The sequence below is a fragment of the Sinocyclocheilus anshuiensis genome, unplaced genomic scaffold (assembly GCF_001515605.1).
Source record: "Sinocyclocheilus anshuiensis isolate Anshui unplaced genomic scaffold, SAMN03320099.WGS_v1.1 scaffold35, whole genome shotgun sequence".
Lineage (NCBI taxonomy): Eukaryota > Metazoa > Chordata > Actinopteri > Cypriniformes > Cyprinidae > Sinocyclocheilus > Sinocyclocheilus anshuiensis.
Window position 1 is genome coordinate 614,210 of NW_015552558.1, and position 9,365 is coordinate 623,574.

A 9,365-nucleotide genomic window follows, 5' to 3' on the forward strand; every position below is an offset into this window, starting at 1 on the left:
TCTGATTGGCTGTCAATGTTTTTATCGTTCATCAGCTGGAAAAAATCGTTCTGAAAATGATTCCAACAATATCGTTTCTCTGTGCCTTTATCATTATAGTTGTGGTGTGGACTCTTCTATTCTATAATATTGAGAACAATTTTTAGAACTATATCTTTATCGTTATCTTTATAGTTATCGTGCTTGGTGTGATCAGGCCTTAACAAGATAATACACACCTGAGGAGACTAATCAAGGGGAACCAATGAACAAATGGACTACAAACTGACTACAAGCACCACGGGAGACAGGAAGTGACATAAACGACCCCCTGGAAAACTAGTCCTGTCTGAATAGGGCTTATGACATTGTCTGTTTGATAAGGAGGGATCTGTGGACACATTAGCAAGGCACAGAGAGCATGAAACAAAAACTTTTTTTTTTCTAAAACCAACATAAAACTGAACACCTCAAAATGACAAAACAAAACAAACAAACAAAAACCAATATCTTTCAAAAAGGTCTCTTCAGTATAAGTCGTGGCCTAATGGTTAGAGAGTCGGACTCGTAACCCAAAGGTTGCGGGTTCGTGGCCACATGTCACATCACTTTCACGTCACTTTCTCTATAATGGATAAATAAAATAATGTTAAGTAAAATTTAAAAGCCGAAGCAGTGGATGTGCTGGTTTGGGCCTCATTGCAGGCTGCAGTAATGGCCTCATTTCATATATAAAACACCTGTGATTCACAAATACTTGCAACTAATTACATTTACTCCAATACTTTACACCTCTGGAATTAGTATACCAGAAGTGTCCAATTCTGCTCCTGGAGGGATACTGTTAAGTAGACTTAGCTCCAACTCTGCTAAACACACCTGAACCAGCTAAACAAGGTCTTCAGGATTATTAGAAACTTCAGGCAGGTGTGTTGGAGCAAGTTGGAGCTAAAATCTGCAGGACATTGGCCATCCAGGAGCAGAATTCGACACTCCGGTAGTACACCCACTACCCAATCACTAGAGAAAAATCCAGACTAATAGCCAGCATTGGGGTAAAGTTACTTTTAAAAGTAATGCATTACAATATGTGACCCTGGACCACAAAACCAGTCATAAGCACAGGTATATTTGTAGAAATACAACAATACATTGTATGGGTCAAAATTATTGATTTGTCTTTTATGCCAAAAATCATTAGGATGTTAAGTAAAGATCATGTTTCATGAAGATATTTTGTAAATTTCCTACCATAAATATATCAAAACGTAATTTCTGATTAGTAATATGCATTGCTAAGGACTTCATTTGGACAACTTTAAAGGCGATTTTCTCAATATTTAAGATTTTTTTTCACCCTCAGATTCCAGATTTTCGAATAGTTGTATCTTGGCCAAATAGTGCCCTATCCTAACAAACCATACATCAATGGAAAGCTTATTTATTCAGATTTCAGATGATGTATACATCTCAATTTCAAAGAATTGACCCTTATGACTAGTTTTGTGGTCCAGGGTCACATATGGCATTAAAAGTAACTAATTGCATTTCTTAGTTACTTTTTTTCCTTATGAAAAGTTATGCATTACATTACTTTTGTGCTACTTTTGTCACCTGGGGTGGAGTTGCTTGTTTGTTTTTATTAACAAAAAACCCAAAGGTTATATCTTGGCAACTGTAAAGGCCCATCCACACTCAAAGATAAATTAATAAGCCTCAGGCTGAAGGAAGTGCCTCTGCCTTTGCACCTCACTCCCAATTTCTCTCAACACAGGGACAGGAGAGGTGTCATTGAATAAATGGGAGAACAAAGTAACTTGTGTTACTTACTTGAAAAGATAACTCCGATGTTTTGTTCTTTACTAGTTACTTGAAAAAAGTAATCTGGTTACGTAACTCTCATTACTTGTAATGTGTTACCCCCAACACTGCTAATAGCCGACCCCATAAAGCCGGGACCAATACAAGATATGTGCCAAACTTTCTAAGATTAATAACAGGCCAGGACATTACCAAAACCCTCTTAGATCCAGACCTAAGATAGTACCAGACTCTGTAAGATCAAGACAAATATCATAACCTTTTAGACTCAGAACACATACTAATAACCCGTAAGACCAGACTCAGACAAATACTAGATTAACAACAATACCATATGCCCCAAGATCCAAACCAATATCAGGTCCCCTAGGAGCCAGATTAATACCAGAGCCTCTAACACCCCCCAATTAATACCAGACTCCCAGTAGAACCAGGCCCATACAAGTCCCAGACCAAGTTTACACATTTTGAGGCCCTGATCTAGACCAAGACCTATCATTCTAAGAAACAGGCTGACACTTTTAATAACCTAAAATAGATTAATGCTCAATAAAACAGTATTAATTTCAAACATCCTATATTTAAGTTTCCTTTATTTTCAATACTGCCAGCTTTTCCAAACATGACAAACATTTTCATGGACTTTTGGAGAATGGTGAAGATACCATTCAAGCTAATGGTTGAAATAGACTCCTGGACAAAGAGTGTGGTCTAAGACCATAAAGTCAAGGCCTGAATCTAGACCAAGACACCGATTAATGAGACCCAGATCAAGGCCATGATTATGTGGTCATCTAGAGGTCTCAAGACCACAAGATCAGGATTCCAACTCTGCCGCCCACAGTCTATTCATTGACTGTCTGATGCATATTGCACACAAAAATGCCAAGAGCCTTCTCGATCTGGCTCTAATCTGATTGTCTGACTTTATGTAACCTCTGGGAGTCAGGGTGCACAGGTTTTTACCAGTTTGCCTGGAAACAAAACACTTTTTTTTCAAATATAAGTTTTGTTTGAGACACTTCTAAGTGAGTAAACAATATATTCACAAGAAAAACATTTAATTCTGCTTTGAGTTATGCCTGTGAATTAATCAGTTCTTATTACGTTTAAATGTACAGAAATTGTACACACAATCCCACTAATTTTTGCACAGACCAAACTGGCTGTGTAGTTATTTTTCCCCACACTATGGTCTGGTTCTGATAAATATTACCCCTCATAAACACAAAATATACAAACAAACTTCAGTTGGAATCTTCCTCTAAAAGTGTTGAATCTTGGCTAGAATAAACTGCAGTGTGGACCAGATTTTATACTGACAGACAAAAATCTGGTTACCCTAAACTAGGGTCAACCTAGCGTGAAAAAAAGTGGGATGTAGATGTATGTGAATTGTCTGTAACTTTAAGTAACTCCATCTTCAACCAATCGATATTCATAGCTCCTATTGACATGATTGACTTCTGATTAGGATCTTTAAATGAACTAATACCCTAAAGCCATGTGATGGAGAGACAGAAAATCAAATATTTGGACATTTGGCTCATCTATCCCAGCTGATGTGTTGTCAGTTTAATGGATCTACATTATGACAGACTTACACACAGTGTGAGTCCATGTGTAAGGAAACTATGTTATTTTAATGAGAGCTGATTTCCAGTCTTTAACTAACACACACTGTTTTATAAGTCTCGCAGCAGCACGTTCAAAGCAAGGATCCATGCCAACAACAGGATGTGTACTTTGGTTTTTCCTTTCTGGCTTAGCAAACTTCCTCTATTAATCTATTACAAACCATTGCTAGGCAACCAAAGCTATGACCCTTCACTGCATCCTAATTGGCTGTGGCACTAACCCATGCATTGTGCGAAAAGTTTCTGTTTCATCAAGAGAGAGCAAATCAAATTATAACTTGACTCGTCTAACCAGACAGGAAGCAAGTGAGGAACAGAGAGACAGAGGTGCCCTCGACATCCCTCCATCTCTTCTTTTTCTTGTTTGCGGGTGTTTTCCGCCCATCAGCATGTCTCTATCGTCTCTTTGACATGGTGGCAGCTGAGGAAGGAGTTTTATGGTGTGTGACGTGTTCCAGCGCCCGCCCAGCCCCTCCCCGACACTCACCCCCTACAAGCAGCTTTTGTCTGAGCTAAATGGGGTTGGATGCACCCCTTTAACTTTGGTTTCCATTCCCTATTGTCCTGTATTGATGGGGAGGCTAACTCCATCTGGGCCTGCTTCACATGGTGCCATGCTTTCAAAAGGCATATGCTCTCTGTGTGGAGAGGCACTAGACTCGCCAAAGAATGGACTCCCAAAATAATGAAGAGAAATATCACTCTATTCATGACCACATTATGCGGCTCTTACTTATATCTGAAGAGTTGTTTTATGTGTAGTCAAGGGTGCAGAAGTGGTTGGACAAAACCCTGCTGCAGTGATGGAGGTTTAAAGCGTACTGGGTCTGTTCGCTTCTTGAACTGCGTAAATGCATGCGTGTATTTTACATTTAAAACACAAAGCCCTCTCCCGGGCGGATCACAGCGAGACACATTATGAACGCTATCTCTGAGAGCCGGGTCAGAGGTTTGGACCTGCAAAGAAAAGTTAGTTTTATTGAAATTCTCCACAACATTCTTACACTTTATTGACATTCTTCATATGACCATAGGTCATTCGGTCAAGTGTAAGAGATTTTTGCAAGGTTTTTGGAAGTCATTTATTGGAATAGTAGAGTAATATTTAGGGATTTGCATGCATTTGTCTTGTAGGTTGTCATTTTCATAGAATTCCTTTTGATTCTAAAACTGAATGATTTCTGAACTATCCAGATTTGATTCATGGGTCCAGAACGTCATTAAGAATCATTATCTCTCCCTCCCTATCCTTGCAGGGCAGCTCATTCTAATAAAGGGGCAGTTTTAACAGCCTCGGGCTTACGACACCCCCTGCGGGGATCTGCCTTGTCCCCTCTTAGCCCTCCCCTTCACTCTGCAGTGGGTGCTTAGACGGCCGGCCGAAGCCGTGGCTGTGCTGGGCAGCCAATGTCGCAGGGGTATTTAAAGGCTCTGAAAGGAGGCACGCCAGATCAAATGGAAGCGAGCAGAAGGGGGTCTCCCAGGAGGGGCAGAAGCCCTGCTCCATTTTATAGACTCCCCTGAAAGAAAGTGATTACAGATCATTATCCAATTGAATCTGATTGATGGGGAGAGGTCAAAGTAATATAGCTCATAGCAGAGCAGAGAGAGTCCCGGTGTGGAGGGGGTAAACGGGGGCACAATGGCCGGATTGTCACCCCAGGAGGATGATGGGAGGGGCGGGGGGCTGTTGAACCTTCAGCAGTAGCAACTCAAGAGCTACAACAAGTGTTGAGTGAGGCAGCGCTGTTAGCATAGCTTGAAATTAGCCTTGAGAGATAAGAGGCCAGTGTCTGTGAGCACGGATTGTTAGAGGACTCTGTGACTGTGTGCTGGGGAATTTGTCAGACAAAACTGAGCAGATTTGTTGCGTTTTAGAGATAACTATCACTACAGAATAGTGACATATAAGCAGGCCCACACAGCCTGCAAGTCATTTGGAAGGCCTGTCATTCACAAAGTTCAACAAATTCTGCATCATGAAATATTTAGGCTAATTCAAGTATGCTTTAAGCTGCTGTTAAAAGTGTAGTTCACGAGTTACTACTAAAACAATGCAATTGGGGTTTCTTCAAAGTCAGTACATAAGCTGTGTAAAAATTTGAGCCTGTGGATAAGAAACTATTTAGCCAAAAGGTAGCTACAGTACAGTATTGCTACAGAGTTTTAACGCTTATTTCAAAAGTTCTGTCTGAATAGTTCTGTCTCTAATTCTAAAGAGCAGAGTTCATAGCCATTGCAAAATGCCGGTTAAATGCTAATCTGTGGTAACACATTGTATATATATATATATATATATATATATATATATAACCACTATATAAAGTCAGTACATAAGCTGTGTAAAAATTTGAGCCTGTGGATAAGAAACTATTTAGCCAAAAGGTAGCTACAGTACAGTATTGCTACAGAGTTTTAACGCTTATTTCAAAAGTTCTGTCTGAATAGTTCTGTCTCTAATTCTAAAGAGCAGAGTTCATAGCCATTGCAAAATGCCGGTTAAATGCTAATCTGTGGTAACACATTGTATATATATATATATATATATATATAACTAGTAAATAAACTAATATACTATTCAAAACTAATGTATTATTACTACTATAAAATTTACTACTGTAAAACTGTAAACAGCTAATGAATATCGCTAATCATTAGGCTAATGTACTATTTTACTATGCTACTTGGTAGAATAATTTTTCTTCTGATTATTTTTAATAATAATTGCACTTAAAAAAAAATTATCACATTGGCCCTGTTACAGTGATTTTACCACACTTGAGGATTTAGTATTGTGTTGCGTCTATGAGAGAGACGCCAATCAATGATAATAGATACATTTGTGGTTGTCAGATCAGTGAGTAGCACATGTCTGCATCTATTGCCATTGTTTGCCACATTTTCACTCCATGAACATGTTTAGTAAGTGTTGGTTGGGTCATTTGAAAAGTGTAATCACTGTAATCAGGTTATTGTCTATGTTGATCGGCGTTTGTCTGCGCAGTGTGAATTTGCCTTTAGAATACCCCCTTACCTGTGGTAAAAATCAATGTAACACAACCTTTCATAGCTTATTGTGACACTATTCATGAATAGTTCTCCTTGAAATAACAGTAATGGGTCATGATTTTTCTTCTTAAATGAAGGACATTTCAAACTCTAAAGACACAGTTTTGTGAATTCTAAAGACACAGTAGGATGTGCACAAGAACAGGTACTAAAATCACATGTCATGTGGCTCAAAGCAATACAGTCAGACTGAGATGAAGGGATGGGCTGATACAGGCTGGGGCTGTTGGTCCTCATCGTGAGGAGCTTCCACAAGCTGAGATTCCCCTCAGGAGAGGTTAAAGACACTCTCTCTCATTTCAACCATTCCAAGACACCATTTAATTAATCTGCCCTGGTAATTAACAGTGGATAATGCAACCAAACAAATCGAAGGTGCAACATAATGAGCAGACTGTGAAATAGATGATTGCTAACATATTAAAATATGTTGACCAATGTTTTCCCAGGAAATTTACTATTAATCAATTTAATCATTACAGCACTTACAAAATTATATAAATATTCCTTAAACATTTTATTGTTTTTGTTGAGAAAATCAAGCTACTGTTATTGTACACACTTGGTTTAGGGGTCTTACAAAATTCTTGACCCCTTTCCATTGAAAAATGTACTGACAAGAACAAACATTTTTTCCACAGTTTTCTCAGAATGTTGAGATTAAATATCCACCAGAACCGACCTACATTGTAGTCTACCAAGACTGGTAGTGACCAGCCAGAACACCCAGCCAGAAGCCAACTCATCACTACTGAATGTTTATTTTTATTTGTTTAACAACTTATAATTTTACTCTCATTTTTATTTCAGGTGTCTTTAAGCTCCAAACCAGTGCAGACAAGTTAAAGTCAAGCTAGGATGACTAAGAAAAAAAAAGAAAAAAGAAAACAGCTAAAAAGTCATAGGACATGAACTCTCAGAGAAGTTGAAAGCTCTGAGAGTCTGTGAGGTCTTTGTTTGAGTTGCACAAATGAGTTTTACCACATATGATTTGGCGTAGTTTGCTCTGTCATTCCTCAACTGAGACATTTGACCAGTTTTTTTCTTAAACATAGAAACATGTAAGAAGCCCTGGCCCATCACAAACCCGGACTATGCATTGTCCTGGCAGGAAATAACAGTCTATGTGCCAAGACAAGAGCAGTCTAGACCCTCGAACTGATTAAATACGCCCTGATCCGACAACCCCCACTGCGCCACGACTGTGTCATCTAAAAGGAATCTCTCTAATGAATGAGATGCCTATTAAAAGCCCGACGGATCTCAGGACCAAACTACAGCTTTCGTCCACACTTCCTGTCTGCGCAGGACTGATGCTGAGCAGACTAACCCAATATCACAGCATTCAGTCTGGGAGAGATGATGCAGCTCAGTCTGGGAAAATATCTCCACACCCACCAGGTGCTTCTTATTGATGAGCTCTAAAATCTCCAGATAATAACAAAGTGTGGATTCTTGTGTCCTTTATGAAATTCTTATTTTACGTGAAGGTTAGACTTTAGAGCCGCAAATTGACCGCTTTATCTGAAAGTGTGATCCTGATAAACATTTACAAACAGTCCGAGTTTATCCAGAGTTAAACTGGACAGTGGGCGGTTTGTGGGTGTATTATTTGAGTCTGAGACTATAAAGACACTGCAATTTAAGGATTATTGGCCTCCTAGGAAAAACAGAGGGTTAATGGTCATCAAATAGATCCCGGAAATCCTTCACTTGGATATAAAAGGGACAAACCCAGCTATTGACCCTCAAAACAACCCGATAGCTGGGTTTGTCCCTTTTTAACCCAGCGCTGGGTTATATTTAACCCAGCATTTTTAAGAGTGTAATAAAAATAATAATAATAGCTGGAACAACAAAAGCAATAAATACGCCAGCATTCTACTAACAAAATGAGGTATGTGTGGTTACGAGCAGTTTGTAGCAAGCGATTTCTTCTGTGTCACACTTACAGGATAATTGGAAATGGAGGGGCATTAACTCCGATGGGATTAGAGAGGGGAATTAAATATGTTAATCCCCAAAAAGGTAAATAGCCTTCGCAATACAATAACCAATTTCCAGGATCTTCCCCAAGGACATGCTTGCCTTTGAAGCAACATGGTCTCGAGTGTTCCAGAAAGTTCCCAAGGTCATCCCTATGGTGCAGACAGCCCTCGAACCCCTCGGCTGACTTCTAACCTGTTCTTCAATGCCTCTGTTTCTCACATCATTACTCGCCGCCTCTCCAGAGAGCGCTTACTGCCATGTGTTCATCTGCCTTCTAATTATATCACCCAGCAGAATGGCATGGGTTTGAAACTTTACAATGTGCTGCCACAGCAACATGAGAATGCGACAGGCGTAGCCAGTGTGAATCAATGTGCACGTCTATGCTTTTTATTTTTTAATTCCTGAAAGCAAAGTCCAAAACAATAATTGAAATGATATTGTAATGCTTGAAGCCACTCTGTAAGTGAATACGTTTTTCCCATGGAAATTGCATTGAACAACGTTTTGAACAGACATAAAAGAATAGTGTCGAACTCTGATGTAAATAAAACTGGCCAAAAGTGCTTGTGAATCAATTGCACAGAGAAGCACTTCAATTGCCTTACAGAGATCAAAGTGCATCTTGTATACAATTAGTTTACTACAATTTTAACCACAACTAATCCATTACGAAAAAAAGCCATACGTCAATTATGCTGTGACTTGAAGATCCTTCTCTCTTTTTTTATGTTGTGTGACTAAAGATGAATTTCTCTGCAAATAAAAAATGAGTAATGCTGAAGAAAAGTCAGTCGCTGAAGAATGTTGTCCATGAAGAATTCCAGTCAAATTCAATAAAGTCAGTCCTGCAAACCTACGATTTGTAAT